The sequence below is a fragment of the Mesoplodon bidens genome, assembly GCF_964165515.1.
Source record: "Mesoplodon bidens genome assembly, chromosome: 4".
Taxonomy (NCBI): Eukaryota; Metazoa; Chordata; class Mammalia; order Artiodactyla; family Ziphiidae; genus Mesoplodon; species Mesoplodon bidens.
Genome location: NC_138160.1, coordinates 91,418,708 through 91,443,862, shown reverse-complemented (window position 1 = coordinate 91,443,862; position 25,155 = coordinate 91,418,708).

The window sequence follows — 25,155 nt, the reverse complement described above, 5'->3', positions numbered from 1 at the left end:
TGGTTACTGTGCTTTACTCCTGCAAATGGGAGAAATTCATGCATAACCTATACTGTAGGATGCCTTTAGAATAAATGAAAGCGGCTGAATAATACAGTTTCATTCGACTTTGAGACTCCTTTCATCTTACATAACTATCAGGCAAAGCATTGCTGCTCATACCTCTTGGGTTGATTAAGTTGTAAAACGAGGCCTGTCGTGTGTGTCCCTCAGAAATTCTCAAGAGAGGGATTCACTGTATCTCTGTCAGTCCCCAGAAAGCTAAAGTCTGGATAGGGACAGACATTGCTCAAGCAATTCCTCCTGACATAAGCATCTGAGGCTCCCATTTTCAGGAAGACCGAGATGCCCTTGTTTTCTTACCTACACCCTTGTCTGCTTTCTGAAAGGAAAGGCCATAGCAGGCTTTTACTCGGGAGGCCATGGAAGTCTCCGCTGAAATTAAAAAGTACAATGCCAAAGTTAGCTCTGCCTCTAGCAAGACAGAGGCTGTGTTAGTCAAAGGTCTTTGTCTCCTTCTTTATAGATCATCACATTTTATTTTTTAAAAAATGCAAATATGAAAAACCCCTACAAGGCAGAACAAGAACTGTGTTGAAGAAAAGTCAATAAAACAATTTGCTCTTCAAGGGAGCAGCAGAGGTAATTTCCACTTTGATCCTCTGTATCTGCATCCTGGTTTGTACTTGATTTATTCAACTTCTGAGGAGGAATCTCTGCCTTCAACTTTTTTTTTTTTTTTTTTTTCAATTTTGTTTCTTTTTATGGCTGAGTAAAATTCCATTGTATATATGTGCCACATCTTCTTTCAGGTTTTCACTTTTTTTTTTTTTTTTTTTTTAATTTATTTATTTATTTATTTTTGCCTGTGTTGGGTCTTCGTTTCTGCGCGAGGGCTTTCTCTAGTTGTGGCGAGCGGGGGCCACTCTTCATCGCGGTGTGCGGGCCTCTCACTATCGCGGCCTCTCTTGTTGCAGAGCAAGGCTCCAGACGCACAGGCTCAGTAGTTGTGGCTCACGGGCCCAGCCGCTCCGCGGCATGTGGGATCTTCCCGGACCGGGGCACGAACCCTTGTCCCCTGCATTGGCAGGCGGACTCTCAACCACTGCGCCACCAGGGAAGCCCCAACTTTTTGATTAAAGCCTGTTTGGTTGGTTGAGGGCAAAAGCTTTCAATTATCCTCATGAAGAATGTCGTTATTGTATTCAAAAAAAGAAGTTGTCCCTAAGCCCTGGGATAGGAAGAGTATAAGGGTGTATTAATTCATAGGGATGACATGAACTCCTTATAAATCACTTGAACCTGTGAGTCAGGGAGTACATTAGAAGTCAAATGAAAACTGCACAGAAGCCAAATGCATGGCTTTATGCAAAGTTATTCACAGAGTTCTGAGCATTTTTCTTGCCAATTAGCTCTATATTTAAAGAATTTTATAATCAATTTAACTTGCAATTTATAAAAGAGGAAACTGAGGCCCACACACATTAATTTACCCAAAATTATCCAATTTACCCAAACTTACCTGCTAGTGGTAGAGCCAGCTTTGCCTCCTAACTCCCAGCCATTCATTCATTCACCATGAGACGGCAGTAGAGAGCTCTTTAAAAATCACTGCATGCTGAGGCCATGGACAAAATGTCAAAACATCAAGATGATGTGGTCTAGTGGTTTAAAAATGAAATCAATCATCTGTATGTTTAAGTGGCATAATGCCAAATAACCAACTGACTAAATGTTTAAAGCTTGGCCATCACCTAAGTCTTTGTACACTGCTAGGGTAGTTTTAACAAATTGCAGTTTCCCTGTATTAAATGGGGCTCCTCTTGTCCTTTTGGGCTCCTTCCTTCTCAATAGTTCAAAAGAGTCTGTGTCTCCAAAAAGTGAAAAATCATTGCCTTTTTATGATTGCTAATAAGGTTAATTACCGACATCTTATGGTTGAAACTAGGAAAACATTACATATTGTAGGATTTCTTGAGGAAGGAGGAAACTGCTGACTTGCAGTATCATATTCTACATCAGTGATTACCTCTAGGTGACTCATTATTCTAAATACATTTACGTAGTAAAAAGCATGTGTGTGATTAGCTGTAACAGAGATGTTTCACGTAGAGCAGGTTGGTGGTCAGAGAACTCATGAGAAAGAGAAACTCTCAGAAGCTTCTTGGGAGTAGGGGAATCACAAAGGTTTCAGAATGGACCCTAACCAGCAAAGGAAAAGCATCTGAGGAAAGTGAGAAAGATGATGGTGATCACAAGCAAGAAGAAGCAAGCTACGCCACCACTTATGACCTTAATGGTGTAGTGCTGTATACCTACCTACCGTCAGCAAAAGTTATCAACCCCAGAGATTTGGAGAATCAAGCCCAAGTATCAGGAAGGCATGCCTTTGTGGGGGGGTAGCACAGAAAGGGTGCTCTCTTATTCAGCCCTCATAGACTAGATGTACGTAGCAGAAGTTCTAGAATTTGGCAGAATATTGCAAGGAAGCTTTGCTAGATTAATTAATATTGCTTATGTTCATTAAACTTAAGGCTGTGTTAAAAGTGCTTTTCAGATATTTTCAAGAGGGCTGGCAGAGAAGAGACCTTCCAATTTCTAGCTTTTTGCTTTCACAGTGAATTTTTAGACTTTGACAACTTCAATCAAATGAAATTTCACTGCAGCTTCCTCCCAGCCTCCTGGAGGTAAGGAGTCTTAGTATTTGTGCGTAGTAAAACATACTGTGAAATTAGAAAACAAAAGAAATACAGTTGACCCTTGAACAACAAAGAGGGTTAGGAACACTGACTCCCAGCACAATTGAAAATCCACCTGTAACTTTTGACTCCCCCAAACTTAACTACTAATAGGCTTACCAATAACATAGTCGATTAACACATATGTTTTATGTTATATGTCTTATATACTGTATTCTTATAATAAACTAAGCTAGATAAAAAATGTTAAGAAAATCATAGGAGAAAATATATTTACAGTACTGTACTGTGTTTATTGATAACATAAGTTTATATCGTCAGTTCACAAGATGAATTGTCTGTCAGTACCTATATCAATATTGTCTTAGATGATACAAAACACTGAAGGTGTTATACATATTACTAACACTAGACATCAAAAATGAAAAGATAATGTGAAACAGAAATTCATATTTATTTACAGGTTAAATGATTCATGGATTGATAACAAAGAAGCAGCAACATGATTGCTTTACAGTAGCCTAGTGTAATCGATATGATTGCTTCATGGTAGCCTAGCCTATACGCTAATGAATAAATCATTATAAAATTTTTATGGCATACAGTATTACAGTCACATTCATAATACAGTATTAAAAACATTGCTACTCTTTTTAAAAAACCACTTACCTGTGATGATAAGCTGATATGCAGATTCTCCAATTATAAGAGAAAAGCATACTGTACAGTAATGTAATTCTTTAAAAGCAAAACTATAAAACCATAAGAAAACTAACATATTATTAATTTTATATTAAATATCACTCACTTTATGCCTATGTAAAAATAGGCTATCCACTTTAATACAAATCTCACACATGATGTTCTTCTGCATGTATATTTTTGTATGTACTGAAAAAATTCTACATATAAGTGGACCTGCACAATTCCAACCCATGTTGTTCAAGGGTCAACTGTACTACGGAAATATATGTGCAGGGTATGAAAGATAAATACTACCCTCAGTATGAGTGAGCACTCACAAATCAATAAGAAAAAATAAAACGCAGTGCAGCCTTTCTGAGTTGAACGCTTTTTCACCTTTGGACTTCTTAAATTAGTTGTCTGTGTAAGGGTATATAAAAATTTAAAATAAGAGGTTTAATTCTCCCTGTTGAAAATAAAGGATGAGAGTACCTCTCTTCTTTTTCTTAGACTGTTCACTTTAGATAACGTAATTTTAAGTGCTTTCTCCTCCTTTTGCAATGTATATAAAACCTTTTGAAAACTAGATAGACTTTTTGTCATCCTGATAACCCCAAAATGCCTTTGTCAAGAACCTGAGAGCTATCTCTTTGAAATGCAAACATCAGGAGAGATAGCACCCCTGTCTGCCAGATTCTGTGGGAAGGCAGGGACATAACTTGGGTGGGCACTTCCTTCCAAGTTGTCCGAAAGGTATGAGAAGTTTGTTTTTCTTTGGGATAAAGCTAATGAGCTAACATAGATGGTTTCCCCAATTACCAGGTAAAGTTAGGATGAACTGGGTGTGACAAATGGTGCTAGCAAGTCCTCTTATTTGAGGACTAGTTATGGTTTTTCTTGAAAACATGTATATAATGAGTGTAACGGTAGTACAGGATATAGCAAAGTGGACAGTCTAATTACCACTGTAAATCTGGGAAGTAGGTAAGGATACCATTTCCTCTATAAAATAATAGTAACAGTAATAACCCCCCCACACACACTGGTAAACATCCTAACAATTTGCAGTGGATTTTATAGCCCTCATTTCATTTGATTTGGGAAACAACTGTATGCGGAAAGGAGGATAGGTGTGATTATCCCACACCAGAGATATGGAAACCAAGGCTCTTAGGACTTATAACTTGCACAACATCTGGCAAGCAGAAAAAAATAGACACTAAGTCTCTGACCTTTTGATTCTCCTTCGGCACCTCTTCATTTCCTCACATTATTTCCTAACCCTTAACAATGGAGAAAATGATAGCCACAAAGCCTTTCTCCAAATGATTGTTGCTCACAGTTTTAACCCAGGGACTGACTCAATCCTACCTTGGCTTTCAGAGGCTCCTTGTCTGTGTCCTAGACCTGCTTAGTCTTCACTTGCGTCTGACTGACATGAAGATGACGCGAATTTGCCACATGGGATTCCTGATGCCTCCTCTCATTTAGTTGCCCCTGTCCTCCAGTTAGAACTCATAGGTGTGATGGCACCACAAACAGACAGCATGTACTCTTCTTAGTGTCTCCTTTTCCTAGTTAAGAAGGGGGAAATTTTATAAGCAGAGATTCTTAAAAGACACAAGAAGGTGGGATCTAAAGAGTGTGGAAAAAAGGAGTCAATTTCAGTACTTTTACAAGGAGGTGAGAGGTTAGTTGGAAAAACAGGATATGTATTTGTATTCATTCAATAAACATTCACTGAGCACTTTTTCTGTACCAGGCATCAGTTGTGCAATAATGAATAGGATGTGGACCCTACCTCTGGGACTTCATAATAGAGTGAGATAGATAGAGAAGCAAATGAATAATTAATATAATTCCATTTTATAAGTGCTTCAATAACAACATCAACTATTAATAATCATCCAACTAGAAAGAGCAATTCATCCAAATAGAAATGAATAGAAAGCTTCACAAAATTCTATAATCAAATAATAAATGTGCCCAAGATAAACACTTCTAAAAGTGAGAAAAGTAAATAAACAAAGCAATTATTTATTTTGGACTTAATAGAGGGGCCTGAAAAATATTGAGAGTTAAATCCTTTAAAGCTACCATGTTCATACCATAAGCCAGACCCTGAGCTGTGCTGTGAATGCAAAAATTGAATAAAACAAAAGGAAGCAGACATGTAAACTCACCATTATAGAAGGTGTGATAAGTGCTATGGCAGAGCAAATTAAATAATGCTATAAGAACAGAGAAGAGAATTTAAATAAAACAGAGAAGTCAAGAGGAATTCCCAGGATGTATGATTCTTAAACTGAGTTTAAAGGGTGAAAAGGAGTTTCCTACTTGTTAGGGACTGAATGTTTGTGTCTCCTCAAAATCCGTACATTGGGGCTTCTCTGGTGGCGCAGTGGTTGAGTGTCCGCCTGCCGATGTAGGGGGCACGGGTTCTTGCCCCGGTCCAGGAAGATCCCACATGCCGCTGAGCGGCTGGGCCCGTGAGCCATGGCCTCTGAGTCTGCGCGTCCGGAACTTGTGCTCCGCAACGGGAGAGGCCACAGCAGTGAGAGGCCCGCGTATCGAAAAAAAAAAAAAATCCGTACGTTGAAACCCTATTCGCCCATGTGATGGCATCAGGAAGTGAGGCTCTGGGGAAGTAATTAGGTTGAGATGAGGTCATGAAGGTGGAGCTCCTATAATAGGGGATTAGTATCCTTATAAGAAGAGGAAGAGAGACCAGAGTTCGTTCATTCCCTCTCCCTCTCTGTCTAAGTGCACAAAAAGAAAAGGTCATATGAACACACAGTGAGATGGCTGCTCTCTGCAAGCCAGGAAGAAAGCTTTCACCAAGAACTGAGTCTGTCGGCCCCTTGATCTTGGACTTTCCAGTTTCCAGAACTGTGAGAAATAAATGTCTGTTGTTGAAACCACTCAGTCTATGGTATTTGTTAGGACAGCCCAAGCTGACTAAGAAACCAGGTTAAAATGAAGAAAAGAAACCATTTAGAAAGGAAAAAAAAAAAAAGGAAGTGAAGAAATCACAGATGCTCAAGATAGCATGCCAGGTTTGAGTACTAAAAGAAGATTGTCATGATTAAAGGGTGGGCATGTATATGGCTTAGTGCAAGAAGAGGAAGCTTCAGAAACAGGAAGCTCAGGAAAGCCTTAACTGCTAAAGTGGGCCCTTCATGCTGAAAGCTACTGAAGGATTTTAAACAAAATAGGATTTATTCAGAACTGCATCTTAGCCTACTCTAGAGGAGGGCTACAGGATGGAGGCAAGGTAAGTGGGAAATGGAGTGGACACATGTTCTTTGCTTTAGGGACTACTCTTCCCCAATTTTATAATCCTGGTCAAGCCTCATGGTTCAGGTGGGCTGATGGGTCCTCCCCCAGCCCTAGGGATGGACAAGTGGCTTCCTTTGGGGCTAGTTAGAATACTCTTTCACCGACATACAAGATATGCTTAAAAACATTATTGAATGTTATTAGAAATAGCATTGAAGAAGTGATCCAAGGAGTTCCTGGATTCTTGAGGCTTAGGAGTTGTAGTTTATGGCACTATAATAAGCAGCACTGTAACAGGAAAAGATAAAGAGGCAGGTGTCATCATTCAGTCCTCAAATTAGCATTTATTAAGTGCATTCTGCATGCCAAGTGCAAAAGGAGGTGCTGGAATAGAGTTGACAGAAATATAAATATGAATAAAACACAATTCTGGGCCTTAAGTATCATACTTTTAACAAGGGGAAACCTTTATTATTCAAGATCAAAAATTTTAAACACATAAAATGGTACAAATAAAGGAATATGGTCATCCAGGAAAAAAAAAAATAGGCAAATTGTAGTTGTTGCTGCAGGAATCAGGAAAAACTGTGAAGAAGGGATAGTTTTTGAGTTGAGCCTGGCATGGATGAAATTTGGACAGATGGAGATGGGGACAAAATTAGCATTCAATCGAGTCAAGGAGGATGAGATTAGGGTCATTAACTTGAATCCCAAGATGGCAGAAAAGAAAGAATTGCACAAGACATTAAAATTACTGAGGAAAAGGAAGCAAACAGACGTAGTGGGAGACAATAGTGTAATCACTTGAAGCATTCAAATTGTAAGAATCAGAATGAGCCAATGGCTCAGAAGGAGCTCTGGAAAGCAAGGAGACTTGTACATGGAGGGAGAGAGGGAGGGAGGGAAGCAGAGTTTCCTCAAAAAGAGGAAAAAGAGGAGGAAGGCACCAGATGAAGGACTGCCTCTCCACAGTACAAGCAGGGTCCCGCAAGCCATGGCAGAAGAGCAGGCGCAGGAGAGAGTAAGTGGAGGAGCCTGTATGCTGGTCACATCAGGATCCATGTAAGCCTCAGGCTGAAGATGACAGGCGTGAGCAAATTGTTGGCAGAATGCGAATGAGGTCAGCAGAGACCTGCAGAGTGGAGCAAAGACACCTCAACCAACAGGGAGAGTTTGACTTACAGAAAGACAATCATTCATCCTCTCATTCCTGCTGGATCCCTCCACCACTTTGGTTGCTCAGTCCGCAATTCCTCTTTGCACTAGTAAGCAATCACATACACAGTAGGTAGGATTTAGACTTTTCTTGCTGCGTTTCTTTCACCCTGATGTTAGCTTTCACGTATTGGAAGTTAAGCTTACTGCCATGTTGTAACTGTTGTAACTGTCGATGGCAGAAGGCCCTTGGCATAGTGAGCTTCTGCAGGCAGCAGCTGTCATCCATGGGCTTCCCTAGCTCCTAACTCACCCTTGAGCTGCTCCACCTTACCACCCTCATCCTTTTCAGATGGAACCATTTTCGTCTTCCATAAAGCACAACAGCTGGTATTCCAGTCTAAAACTCCCAGCTTAAAATCCTACCTGGCTGGTATTTCACAACACTGATAAACTCCTGCAGAAAATAAGGAATGAGACACCGAGGGAAGGAAAGTAACATGATGGTGTTCCTGCTAAGCACACTGATACATTGCTATTTCATTTCATCTGAATCTTACTAAATGCCGCAGCAAGAATTATGGAGTAAAACTAGGGTAGGAAATGTTGGGGGAAAAGAAATGTTGAAAAAGAAAATGTTGGGGGAAAATGGGGAAAGAAATGGGGAGTATAAGATCAAATCCTACCCTGTTTAGGAGAATGAAATGAAAAGGAGGAGAAGAGAGGAATGAGACTTAAACCTACACAGCCTCCCTCCCTGTAGGGAAGTGGTGTGTGGTACCTAAGGCATGATCTGAAGTTGAGGCCTTATGAAGATGTGTGAGAAGACCAGGTTAGTCCAAGCCACAGAGCCTCTAAGAGAGTCTGTAACAGTGTTTTTCTCAAAGGGCATAAGAACAGGCAGTTGCCTCGGTAACCCAAGGGGTAGCCAAAGAGGCACCAATTACAGTTGCGTAAATGTGTCAATGACCCAACTGGCAGAGCAGGCCTGAAGGAAGAAATGAATAAAAAGTAGAGTGGTAGGGGAGCAGAAAAGGCATTTTGTTACTGCTGTTTTCTGGGTCACTCATGACTGGGTGCTTTAGATATTCTTACTCTCTTAGAAAACATACCGCAGTGACTCACCGGATGCCATAAGCAGAGCAGAGAGGAAATCTGCTTCCATTCTTGCCATGCTGTTGACATAATGAATTCAAACTGCAAAGTTTCGCCATCGTTGCTTGATGAAAGGTGATGTCATGGCAGTTGAGTAAATCCAGTTCTCTTTAAAAGGCATATTTATGAATTTGATAGGGCTACATTAACAGTCCCCTCAAAATATTTCTAAATCTGCATATATTTATTTTTGTGTCATAATTGATTTATTAGCATTTGTCTTCTCAAGTTATTTTAGAGTATTTTGTGTGTTTTTTAAATTATTGATACATTTCCTCATAACTGGGCCAAAAACCCTAATTTGGGAATTATTCCTAATAATCTCTACTGATTATGGGATATTAGTGAACAGGGCAGGATGAGAAGCTTTTATCTATTTTCCTCACATAAATGAGGACAGAAACAAAAATGAGAAGTTCGAGCCAAGCAATTGCCCAGGGAGCCAATCCAATTTCTTTTATAATTTTAATCACACAAGTAATACAAGAAATATTCTCCTCATAAAAATTTCAATAATACAAAGCAGAAGTCTCCAGTTACCACAATACCCAATCCCATTTCACTCTTTGGAAGCATTCACTATTGTTAGTTTGGTGTTTACCCTGCAAAACTTTGTCTGTGTTTATACATATATATATATATATATATATATATATATATATATATATATACACACACATATAAATGTTATGTAATCTACGTGATGCTATATGCTCTCTTCGTTAATATATCTTTGAGATATGGTTAAGTCAAAACATACTAACCTACTTTTTCCTTTTTAACTGCTACGTATCATTTGTACTCAGGTAACACTAGCTACCTTAACAAATAAATCCCCAAATGTCAGTGGCTTGATATAGTAGAAGTTTATGTCTTATTCACCAACTGGTCCAATGAGAGTGATGCAGATTGACAGGTTGTTTTCCTCCATTCAGGAACCTAAGCTCCTTCCATCTGGTTGCCAGCCACGTCCTAGGGTCTTCTGATTAAATTCATCCTATAAGTGGAAGAGCATGGAGAAGGTACACATACTTGTTAAAAAACATAACCTGGAAGTGACCCATATTCCTTCCACTAATACCACAACACTAACTTCAAGGCAGATTTGGAAATTGCTAATTTAACTCTTCTGTCACTGATAGGTTTTCTCTAGCTTTTGTTCTCAGAGGCAGTGCTGCAATGAATGTCTTTGGCCTGCCTTTGTAAGTACATGGACAAATATTTCTCTAGGGTAGAAATAAGAGGTATAGAAATGATGGCTCAAAGAATGTGCACAGTTCTTGTCTTAATGGAGACTGACAGATTGCTTTCCAGAAAAGACTATCCCAACGCATACTCCACCAACAATGTATTATTTCCCTACACGCCACTACTACTATCTGTATCAATCATTTACATTCCACCAATATGATAAATAAACATATCTAATTGCTCTAATTACATTTCCAGGATTTCACAATTATGTCGAGCATCTTTGAATATGTGTATTGGCTATTTATATGATTGCATCTATGCACTGATTAGTCATAACTTTTGCCAATATTCTGTTTGGTTGTAGGTAAAACAAAATGTTAAAATGGAGCTAACAGAGTGCAGTTTTGACTGGGGCCATTAGACAAGAGCTCAACCTCATTTACATCATAAAGTGAGTTGTGAGAAAGCAAAAGCAGGGACTTTCAAAATAGGTAGCTGAGGACCAATTTGGGGATTTAGCTGAACACCCACCTCCAATCCACAAAAGAACTTGGAGAGGCTGAGAAAGAGTGGAAATACTAGAAGGAATAGAAGGGAATTTTGAGGAATGTTTAAGAGAGGTGTAAGAATAAGAGATATGTTTCTCTTGCTCAAAAACAGTGAAATGGGCTTTAAAGATGCCCTCCCCTAACCTAAGCCAAAACTTAACCCTTGTCTCGAGCTTGGGGCAAAGGGGCCCACAATCAACCTCAATCACTCCTGAGAAACCTAAAGGGAAGTTGTTGTGGGGAGCCAGCCACTTTGCAGGCAGAAGAGAAGGAGGTCCCTCCTTAGAGTTTCATGGAACAAAGCAGAGATGTGATTTCCCTGGACCAGGAGTGTTCCATGCAAAGGGGAGAGTTGGTTTGAAGCTATCTTAAATCCTGTTCCACAGACCACTGGCAGGGGTCAAGGAATCCTAGCAGAGAGAAGCTGGAAGTACATTACTATACGGCTCGAGGCTGAGGAAGGAATAAGAAGTAACTTGCCTGAAGAACTCATTTACCATTATCAAGGTGAACTGTCAGAGAGCATATCTCAGTGATGGGGTGGGAGGTCTCCAAAAACTCCACGAACGGAGTGTACTCTACACTGTGCTGACGCCAACACATGACAATATCAGTGAGCGAGAACATATGTATATACCCCTTTCCCTCCCAATCTTTCCCTAATTTCAACCCTGGATGAGCCACAGTATCCTGGTAAGTGGAAGAAAAAGAGGAAAGCACAGGTTGAGAGTATGGGAATTATGGGAAGGTTTACCCACATACTAACTCCCGTGTAGGCTCCTGAAGTTTATACTTTCTACATCATCCAGGTTAAAAACCTCAAGGACAGTGGCAAGGTGAGACCAGGAGAACAAGGCAGGATGCTCTTCCAAAGTTGCCAAATCAAGTTTTAGCACTAAATTTGTACCAAACTGCAGTGTTCATGAAGATAGAGTGGTGCTAAGGAGAGGAGACACACACGTGTCAGTTTGCAACAATGAGGAAGGATGTGAAAGAAACAAAGAGCAGCCGCTCCTCCCAGAGAGGGAGAGGGCCACATGCTCTGTGGGCTTCTCAGGGAGACTCTTTCTGCCCACACTACTTCCAGGTCCTCTGAAAAAAAGAGGAAAAGAACTTACCGTAAACAACCAAAGGGATATGAGTTTCCAAGAAAGTACGATATTGTTAACTATCTGAATTCAATGGACACATAGTGTCTGCCTACATTTGACATCCTTTCAGCTTGATTTAGTGTGTTTTTAAAGGTGCTAGTATATTTAAACTGCTTAGAAATGGGAATGCCCAATAAATGATATTATTATCATTATTACTGTTATTAAAAATAATCAGATTCTGTATGAACAAAAACTATCTGGTAGACGATTTTGGTCAATGTTCCTATAGTCACTGAATTGCAATGCAAGTTTCTATTTCATTAAAAATTGTCATTGTTATAGTCTTCTGGAAAGGTGTGTGTATGTGTGTGTGTGCATGTATAAAATTTCAAATGATTGCTGAAATAACCCAGGTGAAACCATATTATCAAAACAGAACCTATAATTCTGCAAGGTAGAGACTGCTGCATTACTGTGAGAGCCAGGTGTTGATGTTAACAGTATACCTCAAAGCCACCTATTCTTTCCTAGTAATTGTGTGTTTAAAATAGCCATGAAAGAATGGATATGGAGTAAAGCAAGCTGGAGAGAGCCTTACTATGGGTAATGAGTAGCCAAGGCATAATAAACTCAGGCAGGGAGAAGTGATTCAAAACAAGAAGTCTGTGCAAAAACAGACTTGGGTGCAATAGGTGACTGACAGTCTCCAGCTAATCATGAGTTTTCAGCAATTGACGGCAGCAAAACCCAACTCTATTCAGAGTCACCGGTCCCCAGGGAGACTCATCTGGACAAAGAGGCCTGGCAAGGCTGCCTGCTCCGGTGGAGGCAACTTAGAGCAAATGGTGGGCAGGGCCGGGAACGGAAAGCCTGGTAGATGTGCCATCATGGACTCGTGTGGACTTGCTCTTTCACTTTGCTTGCTGAAACTGGTCAGAATAAAACCCTGGAATGCTCAAAGCCTTCCTGGTAATTGAGATCAGTTTATCTAAATGAAGGGGGAAATGGCACTGATTTATTTAGTACTATCCGTTTTAAGAAAAGTAGTAATAATCAGCATAGTCACCTCTTCTTGGCAATTCAGAAAAATTTCTGAGATGCCAGAAACTCAAGTTCTTAGGAACAGGCCTTCCTAGAAACGTCAGATATAGGAAACTAAATGTCTCCCACTTATGTCTAGAAGGTGAGTATTGTGGGAAGAGAGAAGGGACAAAGGCACCAGCCACGACTAGATCAGAGTCTAGCAGACCTCACTAGCAGGCACATAGTAGGTACTTTCTTAATATTAATGTTAACCGTTTGACCCGTAAAGGCTTTATTTTCTTAATATTTTATATTCGTCAGCATAAACTTGCTATCGGACAATTATGAGGTGGTGGTTAATCTCTCAGAGTCTGCAGACAGAGACATTGAGTATTCTTACTCAGTGAACAGGCAGGCCATCACAAGAGACCCTGTATTTTCCAATCTACAATCTCGATATGTACAGAAAGACTCACTTGCCTTCTTCTGTATGGGCTAGAATAGAATTCTGCCCAGTTAGAGGCCCAGGAAAAGCAAGACTGAGGGGGTAGAAGGTGTGGGTAGTGGAGGAAACGCTCCTGGAGAACTTTGGGCATGGTTCAGAGGTGATCAGACAAGGTGGCACAATCTCTTTGTCCTTTCTACAGGCTCACCTACACTGCACTGTGTTATCAAGGATAGACAAGGTTTAGCATGGCAGTGCTATATGATCACAACACCTATCTCATAATATACAGCATAAGGCTTGTGAGTGTTTAACAAATATTTTTTTGAAAAAAGAAGGAAGAAAGAAACGAAAGGAGGGAAGAAAAGATGTAGGGAGGGAGTGAGGAATGGAGGGAGTTGTGGAGAAAAAGAAGAAAGAAGGATTACATTGCCTTTGATATCATCTAGTGCCACTCTCTCATTTTGCAGATGAGTTAACTGAGACCCTAGGAAGTTGGCCAAAGAGAGAGCAGAGTGGTGCCCAGGTCACTGCTGTGCAACTCCAATCTGGCTCTCACTCTCGCTCTCCCCCATGTGAGGACACAGCAGTCAGAAGGCAGTTGTCCATAAGCTATGAAGAAAGCTCTCATCAGAACCCAACCATGATGGCACCCCAATTTGTACTTCTAGCTCCCAGAACTGTGAGAAAATAAATTTCTGTTGTTTAAGCCCCCGTGTATGACATTTTTGTGGCATCCCAAGCTAAGACACACACATATGTGGAATTCAACCCTACACAAACCACAACAGTCTTTTTTCTTCATTTCCCATCTGGAATACCTTTTCTCATATCCATCCTCCCCCCTACCACATGCCTGCAAACACACTCTGTTACAATTATACACATTCTCCTTGGCCCTGTTTGCATTTCGTCACCTTCTGAAACTTCCCAGATCCTGTTCCAGTCAGAATGAATCTGCCATATCTCGACCTACCTAAAATCCAAGATATGATAGAATTGTTGCCTCTTATTAGATTTTCAGGCTATTCAGAAACATGTCTTACTAGAACCCTCACTAGGCTTTCAGCTTCCAGAGGGAAAGGGTCTGGGTCCCACTCATCTTTCATGACTTGTTTTGCCTAGCATCATGTCTGACCCCAAGCAACTTCTCAATAAATATCTGCTGAGTTAAATGGAACCAATGATTGAGCACTTATTCAGTCCATAGATGAGCTTCTTCCCAGCCAGAAAAGAGACTAGCAGGTCCCAAAAGAGTTAGTATGCAGCCTTTCCTCCTCTAAGATTCAGGAAACTGCCTGCAGATTTCACCAGCCTTCCAAGCCTCAGGAAACCGATGACAACAAATGGTGTTGTCAAAGGGCCAGGTCACGGGCGGGGGAACGCACACACTGTGGAGGCACCAATGGCTGGTCCACCGGTGCAGTGGCCACAGGAGCTTATCAAAGCCGCCTCCACATGCCACACCCTGCTTCCCACCCCCCACCGCCCGCGGAGCCAGTTCAGCCTCGGGCAGAAGGCAGCCTGCTGACTTCTGTCCTCACTCCTAGAGTGATGTCCGTGTCTGTCAATAAGGAAAGGAAGGGTGAATTATTTCAGTGCTGGGCTGCAAGGCATAGAGAGAAACAAATAGCCATTTGTACTCCTGCAAGATAAGGGAGGAAGAGGAATGGCGAAGCAAGAACAAGAGGCTGGCAAGCCAGGGGTGCACAAATGAGCTGAGCTCCAACTGTGCAGAGAAGGAAGATGGAGAATGACATGCTGCATGTGGAATGCATCGTTCATTTTAATTCCCAGAGGCAGAAGGAACTATCCAGTATTAAAATGTGAGGTGGGCATAACATCACTAGCCTTGCAATATATACTTTAACATACTGGCTAAGAATTAGAACCCTGAACTGAGTTATAATCTCAGAAACACTCTAATTGGTGCTTCTAGTGAGGTGCTGTGATACATGATAAAACTCTTCCCGTCAGTATGCTGCTTTGTCTTCTTATTCCTACCCCTACCTCCACCATCCTTCTCCCCTTCCCTCCTGTGAGGGCTACCATTCCTCCTAGAACAGCCAACTCAGTTAATGTAGCAGAACAGATGAGAGTCTTGAGAAAGATGCTGGGAACCCTGGGGTAGAAAGATTGAATAGACAAGGAGAGAAAAAGAAGAGAAACAATCAAAGTTAATCTAAGGCCTGAGAAAGCTACTTTGACATTCTCATTCCTGCATTATCTTTGCCTGGCAGCTGCACCTGGTCACCCACTTTCATCCCTGACATAAACAGTCCATATCTGCAATTACCAGTGCCCAGGGAGCCAGCATTAGTATGCTGCATACGGTCTGAGAAAAGGTGTAATGCTGGGCTTCCTCCTGCCTTGGAAGTCCCTAGCAGACAGGCCCAGGAACAAAGGGAAAAGAGATACAGAAAAATCGAGCATCTGTTGGAGGCCAGAGCCCATATCTGATGCACTGGGGTCAGATGGCTGTGTCAGAATCAAAGTGGAGGTGAAGAGAGGAGGAGACAACATACAGCTGGTGGCTGAGACTGATTTTTTTTTAAATTGGTCTTAAAGAATTAACAGCAGGGCTTCCCTGGTGGCGCAGTGGTTGAGCATCCGCCTGCCGATGCAGGGGACGCAGGTTCGTGCCCCAATCCGGGAGGATCCCACATGCCGCGGAGCAGCTGGGCCCGTGAGCCATGGCCGCTGAGCCTGCGCATCCGGAGCCTGTGCTCCGCAATGGGAGAGGCCACGGCAGTGAGAGGCCCACGTACCACAAAAAACAAACAAAAAAAAGAATTAACAACAATAAGACCTTTGGGCTAACTTTAGGGGTAAGTAAAATGGTAGTAACAGGGAAGGGAAGCCAAGCATATGGGGACAAAAAAGGGAAAACTGCAAAGGAAAAACGATTTAATATTCTCTCCCCTTTACTCTCATATTATCTATCAGCTGATATTTTGTCATCACTTCTTGGCCTAGTTAAAACCACATGCCATTACACTGAGCATAGAAAAGTCCAATGTATCCCACCTAGACAGACGTCAGTCTTAATAAATTCAAGCTCTCTAAACATCTCAGCTTTATGCAGTAACTAAGTCTTATAGGAGGGTGAGAAACTTTTAAAAGTCACCCAATGAGAAAATGATATGAAAGAAAATTGGTAAGAAATATATCAGAAATTAAATGTCCAATAATAGGGGCTGGCTAAAATCAATCGTAAAATACACATTTACTAGAATACTATGCAACCAGTACTTTAGCTCTATAGTTTTGAGCTAGTGATATATTTTCACAGAACACAAGCTTCATAAGGAAGCTGTTATAGTGTGAGAGTTGCTGAAACTTATAAAACAAGATTTTGTTAATAGTAGGTAGCAGCGTTTCTGGCCAGGATGGGAAAAAGTCAGTCCTTGCGTCTATACCATGTGCTTGCACAAACACACAAACATTGACTGGCTACTTAAAGCAATTAACCCTAATTCCTCACTGAGGACTAGAGTCCTGGCTCTGATAAACTTTGGGAGATTCTGCAGAGTCCTAGTTTGCTCTTGCAATATCTACTTTCCCTCTTTCCTTACTAAATGAAACTTCATTTGTTCTAGTGCAGTAATGTGTCCTGCTTAAAAAAAAAAAATTAAAAAGAAATAAAAAATATTCCCACCTCCCTGGCACATAAGTTGTCTCTAGACAATGAGATTTAAGTGAAAAGCACTGGATAGGACCTCCAGGAAAGCTCTGTGGAAAGGAGCTGCCAGTTGGTGTGTATTTTTTGCACAAGTATGATGCTGAAGTGGAGTAGGCATCTTGTAACCACGAGGCAGCAAGCATAAGGTCAAAATCCCCACACTGGGCTTCCCTGGTGGCACAGTGGTTGAGAGTCTGCCTGCCGATGCAGGGGACACGGGTTCGTGCCCCGGTCCGGGAAGATCCCATATGCCGCTGGAGCGGCTGGACCCGTGAGCCATGGCCACTGAGCCTGTGCGTCTGGTGCCTGTGCTCCACAACAGGAGAGGCCACAACAGTGAGAGAGGCCTGCGTACCGCAAAAAACAACAACAACAAAACAAACAAACAAACAAAATCCCCACACTAAGGGTGACAGAGTGGGAAGACAAGGAGCACCTGGCCCTCAGCTGGCACTGGGAACCACAGTACCTATTCTGAGCCATCTGTCTCCAGACTTCTTGTCACATACAAAGAAAGAGGATAAGAAAAAAAATGTTCTTCGGGTTTTCTCTGACTTGCATCCAAGTCTGTGTCTAGTTTTATAGGAGATATCAATCAAAAACTGGGAGAAGTAAAATCCTCCTCTCCCTTCTGCCCAAGCCCCAACAAGAGAAGCTAAATGAAGGTTTGTTGGTTGGTTTGTTAGCATACTGGGTTGAATAATGTCCCCCCAAAATTTTGTCCACCTGTGAACCTGACCTTATTAGGAAATAGGGTTTTTGCAGATGTAATCAAGTGAAGATGAAGTCACACAGGATTTGACTGGTGTCCTTATAAGAGAGAAGTTTGGACATGAACACATATAGAGGAGGATGCCATGTGAAAAATGAGGTAGAGAGTGGAATAATAAACCTACAAAACAAGAAATGCTCAAGGATGGCTGGTAAGTACCAGAAGTTAGGAGAGTGGCATGGAACAGATTCCTCCTCAGAGCCTCCAGAAGGAACCAACCCTACCAACACCTTGATTTTGGACATCTAGCCTCCAGAACTGTTAGAGAATAAATTTCTATTGTTTTGAGCCACTGAGTCTGTGGCACTAGGAAACTAATACAATTGGTTGGTCCCCTATTTGCAAAGATATATTTGTGTACACCATGTTTCTAGAATGGGAAATTGAGGAATATTAAGAAAACTGAATTATCATCCTTATCCCTATGAGGTAGGTCAGAATTCAAGACTCCCTGAAAAATTTTAACTGTTTATTCTGTCTTCTCTCTTATGGATGTGACCAAGAACAGGAAAGAATCTCAGTTTTGCATTTAAAAGTAGAGGCACTAGAGCAATTCTCTGAATGAGACAGCTCTGAATTTTTGGTGATAAGTTAAGCAAACACAGAAATTACATAATATGAATAATCTAAATGAACAATCTACAGTACATTGCTTGTTGAGTACCCAAATTACATGTCTGAATAGAACTTAAAATGTACTAAGGGGGGGAGCTTTGAAGATGGCGGAGGAGTAAAATGTGGAGATCACCTTCTTCCCCACAGATACATCAAAAATACATCTACATGTGGAACAACTCCTACAGAACACCTACTGAACGCTGGCAGAAGAACGCAGACTTCCAAAAAGGCAAGAAAATCTTCATGTAACTGGGTGGGGCAAGAGAAAAAAGAACAAAAAGAGGCAAAGGAATCGGGATGGGACCTGTGCCTCTGGAAGGGAGCTGTGAAGGAGGAAAAGTTTCCACACACTAGGAAGCCCCCTCCCTGGGGGCAATGGTGGGGAGCTTTGGAGCCTCAGGGGAGAGGGCAGCAACAGGGCTGTGGAAGGCAAAGTACAGTAAATCCCACACAGAGGATCGGTGCTGACCAGCATCCCACAGCCTGAGACTCTTGCCTGCTCTCCTGGGCAGGTGGGGACTGGGTACTGAGGCTCAGGCTCAGACCCCAGGGAGAGGACTGGGGTTGGTGGAATATCTGAAGAGACAACAAGTGTTCCCAAAATTAAGGCTGTGGACTTTGGGAGCAACTGTGGACTCTGGGGTGAGTACACACAGGAGTCGGGCGAGGTCAGAGTCTGAGCTGGTCCCACAGGGCCCACAGCAGGGCCACAGACCTACCTAGAGTTTGCTTTCTGTTTATCATTTGTTTTTGGTATTTTGTTTTGTTACTTAGTTTAGTGTTGGTTTTCGTTTTGAGGTTTATTTGTTTGGTTGCTCCCTTCATTTTTGTTTTCTCTTTGTGTGTGTGTGTTTTTGTCTATTTCATTTTGCTTTTACCATTTGTCTTGGGGTTTCATTTGTCTGTTTGTTTTGTTTCTTTTCTTCTTTTCTTCTGTGCCGTGTGGCTTGCAGGGTCTTGGTGCTCTGGACAGGGCTGGGCATGAGTCTCTGAGGTGGGAGAGCCGAGTCCAGGACATTGGACCACCAAAGAACTCCCAGGCACAGGGAATATTAATCAGTGAGAGTCTCCCAGAGGTCTCCATCACAACAGCAAAACCCAGTTCCACCCATTAGCAGACAGGCTGCCTAAAGTCATACTAACCTCAGAGACACCACAAAACACACCACCAGATGCGACCCTGCCCATCAGAGGGACAAGATCCAACTCCACCCACCCAAACGCAGGCACTGGTACCCCACACTGAGAAGCCTACACAGTCACTGGACCAACATTGCCCACAAGGGGCAGACAATAGAAGGAACAGGAACTCTGACACTGCAGCCTGTGGAAAGGAGACCCCAAACACAGTATGTTAAGCAAAATGAGAAGACAGAGAAACATACAGCAGATGAAGGAGCAAGGTAAAAACCTACCAGACCAAAAGAAGAGGAAATAGGCAGTCTACCTGAAAAAGAATTCAGAATAATGATAGTAAAGATGATCCAAAATGTTGGAAATAAAATGGAGAAAATACAAGAAACATTTAACAAGGACCTACAACAACTAAAGAGCAAACAAACAATGATGAACAACACAATAAATGAAATTAAAAATTCTCTAGACAGAATCAATAGCAGAATAACTGAGGCAGAAGAATGGATAGGTGACCAGGAAGATAAAATAGTGGAAATAACTACTGCAGAGCAGAATAAAGAAAAAAGAATGAAAAGAATTGAGGACAGTCTTAGAGACTTCTGAGAAAACATTAAATGTACCAACATTCGAATTATAGGGGTCCCAGAAGAAGATGAGAAAAAGGGACTGAAAAAATATTTGAAGAGATTATAGTTGACAACTTCCCTAATATGGGAAACGAAATAGTTAATCAAGCCCAGGAAGCACAGAGAGTCCCATACAGGATAAATCCAAGGAGAAACATGTCAAGACACATATTAATCAAACTATCAAAAATTAAATACAAAGAAGAAAGTTTAAAAGCAGCAAGGGAAAAACAACAAATAACATCCAAGGGAATCCTCATAAGGTTAAAAGCTGATCTTTCAACAGAAACTCTGCAAGCCAGAAGGGAGTAGCAGGACACATTTAAAGTGATGAAAGGGAAAAACCTATAACCAAGATTACTCTACACAGCAAGGATCTCACTCAGATTAGACAGAGAAAGTAAAATATTACAGACAAGTAAAAGCTAAGAGAATTCAGCACCACCAAACCAGCTTTACAACAAATGCTAAACGGACTTCTACAGGCAGGAAACATGGGAGAAGGAAAAGACCTACAATAACAAACCCAAAACAATTAAGAAAATGGTAATAGGACCATACATATTGATAATTACCTTAAATGTAAATGGATTAAATGCTCCAAGCAAAAGACATAGACTGGCTGAATGGATACATAAACAAGACCCATATATATGCTCTCTACAAGAGACCCACTTCAGACCTAGGGACACATACAGACTGAAAGTGAGGGGATGGAAAAAGTTACTCCATGCAAATGCAAATCAAAAGAAAGCTGGAATAGCAATTCTCATATCAGACAAAATAGACTTTAAAATAAAGAGTATTACAAGAGACAAAGAAGGACACTACATAATGACCAAGGGATCAATCCAAGAAGATATAACAATTGTAAATATTTATCACCCAACATAGGAGCACCTCAATACATAAGGCAAATGCTAACAGCGATAAAAGGGGAAATCGACAGTAACACAATCATAGTAGGGGATTTTAACACCCCACTTTCACCAATGGACAGATCATCCAAAATGAAAATAAAAGGAAACACAAGCTTTAAATGACACATTAAACAACATAGGACATTCCATCCAAAAACAACAGAATACACTTTCTTCTCAAGGGCTCATGGAACATTCTCCAGGGTAGAGCATATCTTGGGTCACAAATCAAGCCTTGGTAAATTTATGAAAATTGAAATCATATCAAATATCTTTTCCAACCACAACGCTATGAGACTAGATACCAATTACAGGAAAAAAAATATGTAAAATATACAAACACATGGAGGCTAAACAATATACTACTTAATAACCAAGAAATCACTGAGGAAATCAAAAAATACCTGGAAAGAAATGACAGTGAAAACACAACGAACAGAAGCCTATGGGATGCAGCAAAAGCTGTTCTAAGAGGGAAGTTTATAGCAATACAATCCTACCTCAAGAAATAAAAACATCTCAAATAAACAACCTAACCTCACACCTAAGGCAATTACAGAAAGAAGAACAAAAGAACCCCCAAAGTTAGCAGAAGGAAAGAAATCATAAAGATCAGATCAGAAATAAATGAAAAATAAATGAAGGAAACAATACCAAATATCAATAAATGTAAAAGCTTTTACTTTGAGAAGATAAACAAAATTGATAAACCATTAGCCAGACTCATCAAGAAAAAATGGAAGAAGACTCAAATCAATAGAATTAGAAATGAAAAAGAAGTAAAACCTGACACTGCAGAAACACAAAGGATCATGAGAGACTACTATAAAAATCTACATGCCTATAAAATGGATAAAATGGAAGAAATGGACAAATTCTTAGAAAAACACAACCTTCTGAGACTGAACCAGGAAGAATAGAAAATATGAACAGACTAATCACAAGCACTGAAATTGAAACTGTGATTAAAACTCTTCCAACAAACAAAAGCCCAGGACCAGATGGCTTCACTGGTGAACTCTATCAAACATTTAGAGAAGGGCTAACACCTATCCTTCTCAAACTCTTCCAAAACAAAGCAGAGGGAGGAACACTCCCAAACTCATTCTAAGAGGCCATGATGACCCTGATACCAAAACCAGACAAAACGTCACAAAGAAAGAAAACTACAGGCCAATATCACTGATGAATACAGATGCAAAAAATCCTCAAGAAAATACTAGCAAACAGATTCCAAAAGCACATTAAAAGGATCATACACCATGATCAAGTGGGGTTTTTCCCAGTAATGCAAGGATTCTTCAATATATGAAAATCAATCAATGTGATACACCATATTAACAAATCAAAGGATAAAAACCATATGATCATCTCAATAGATGCAGAAAAAGCTTTTGACAAAATTCAACACCCATTTATGACAAAAACCCTCCAAAGTAGGCATAGAGGGAACTTTCCTCAACATAATAAAGGCCATATATGACAAACCCACAGCCAATGTCATTCTCAATGGCAAAAAACTGAAACCATTTCCACTAAGATCAGGAATAAGATAAGATTTCCCACCCTTACCACTATTATTCAACAGAGTTTTGGACGTTTTAGCCATAGAAATCAGAGAACAAAAAGAAATAAAAGTAATCCAACTAGGAAAAGAAGTAAAGCTGTCACTGTTTGCAGAGGACATGATACTATACATAGAGAATCCTAAAGACACTACCAGAAAACTACTAGAGCTAATCAATGAATTTGGTAAAGTAGCAGGATACAAAATTAATGCACAGAAACCTCTGGCATTCCTATACACTAATGATGAAAAATCTGAAAGAGAAATTAAGGAAACACCCCCATTTACCACTACAAAAAAAAAAGAATAAAACACCTAGGAATAAACCTACCTAAGGAGACAAAAGACCTATATGTAAAAACTATAAGACACTGATGAAAGAAATTAAAGATGATAGAAACAGTTGGAGAGATATACCATGTTCTTGAATTGGAAGAATCAACACTGTGAAAGTGACTATACTACCGAAAACAATCTACAAATTCAATGCAATCCCTACCAAACTACCAATGGCATTTTTCACAAAACTAGAACCAAAAATTTCACAATCTATATGGAAACACAAAAGACCCCAAATAGCCAAAGCAATCTTGAGAAAGAAAAAGGGAGATGGAGGAATTAGGCTCCCTGACTTCAGACAATACTACAAAGCTACAGTGATCAAGACAGTGTGGTACTGGCACAAAAGCATAATATAGATCAATGGAACAGGATAGAAAGCCCAGAGATAAACCCACGCACCTATGGTCAACTAATCTATGACAAAGGAGGCAAGGATATACAATGGAGAAAAGACAGTCTCTTCAGTAAGTGGTGCTGGGAAAACTGGACAGCTACATGTAAAAGAATGAAATTAGAACACTCCCTAACACCAAACACAAAAATAAACTCAAAATGGATTAAAGACCTAAATGTAAGGCCAGAAACTTTAAAACCCTTAGAGGAAAACTTAGGAAGAACACTCTTTGACATAAATCACAGCAAGATCTTTTTAGACCCATGTCCTAGAGTAATGGAAATAGAAACAAAAATAAACAAATGAGCCTAATGAAACTTAAAAGCTTTTGCGCAGCAAAGAAACTGTAAACACGACGAAAAGACAACTCTCAGAATGGGAGAATATATTTGCAGATGAAATCAATGGACAAAGGATTAATCTCCAAAATATATAAAAATCTCATGCAGCTTAGTATTAAAAAAACAAACAACCCAATGAAAAAATGGGCAGAAGACCTAAATAGACATTTTTCCAAAGAAGACACACAGATGGCCAAGAGGCACATGAAAAGATGCTCAACATCACTGATTATCAGAGAAATGCAAATCAAAACTACAATGAGGTATCACCTCACACCAGTCAGAATGGCTGTCATCAAAAAATCTTCAAGCAATAAATGCTGGAGAGGGTGTGGTGAAAAGGGAACCCTCTTGCACTGTTGGTGCGAATGTAAATTGATACAGCCACTATGGAGAACAATATGCAGGTTCCTTAAAAAACTAAAAATAGAACTAACATATGACCCAGCAATCCCACTACTGGGCATATACCCAGAGAAAACCGTAAATCAAAAAGACACATGGGGCTTCCCTGGTGGCGCAGTGGTTGAGAGTCCGCCTGCCGATGCAGGGGACACGGGTTCGTGCCCCTATCCCGGAAGATCCCACATGCCGCGCAGCGGCTGGGCCCGCGAGCCATGGCCGCGGAGCCTGTGTGTCCGGAGCCTGTGCTCCGCAACGGGAGAGGCCACAGCAGTGAGAGGCCCGCGTACAGCAAAAAAAAAAAAAAAAAAAAAAAAAAAGACACATGCACCCCAATGTTCACTGCAACACTATTTACAATAGCCAGGTCATGGAAGCAACCTAAATGCCCATCAACAGATGAATGGATAAAGAAGATGTGGTACATATATACAATGGACTATTACTCAGCCATAAAAAGGAACGAAATTGGGTCATTTGTAGAGACATGGATGGACCTAGAGAGTGTCATACAGAGTGAAGTAAGTCAGAAAGAGAAAAACAAATATTGTATATTAATGCATATATGTGGAATCTAGAAAAAAGGTACAGATGAACCTGTTTGCAAGGCAGAAATAGAGACACAGATGCAGAGAACAAACATATGGACACCAAGAGGGGAAAGAGGGGGTGGGATGAACTGGGAGATTGGGATTGACATATATACACTAATATGTATAAAATAGATGACTAATGAGACCCTGCTATATAGCACAGGAAACTCCACTTCGCTGTTGTAGTAGAAACTAAAACAACATTGTAAAACAACTATACCCCAATTTTAAAAATAAATAAATAAATAAAATGTACTAATATTTAAATGATCAACAATAAAAAATGATTAAATAAATATGGAAACCAGCATCAGTGGAATACTATTATAACTGACACAGAAAATTGTTGGAATGAAATAACGTCTAGGTGAAGAACCAAACTGGTTACAAAACAGCATTTATATTATGTTTTTGTTTGTTGTAAAGAAAAATATAAGATGATAGAAAGTCAAAAATAAAGAAACTGATAAAAATAAAGTACCAGT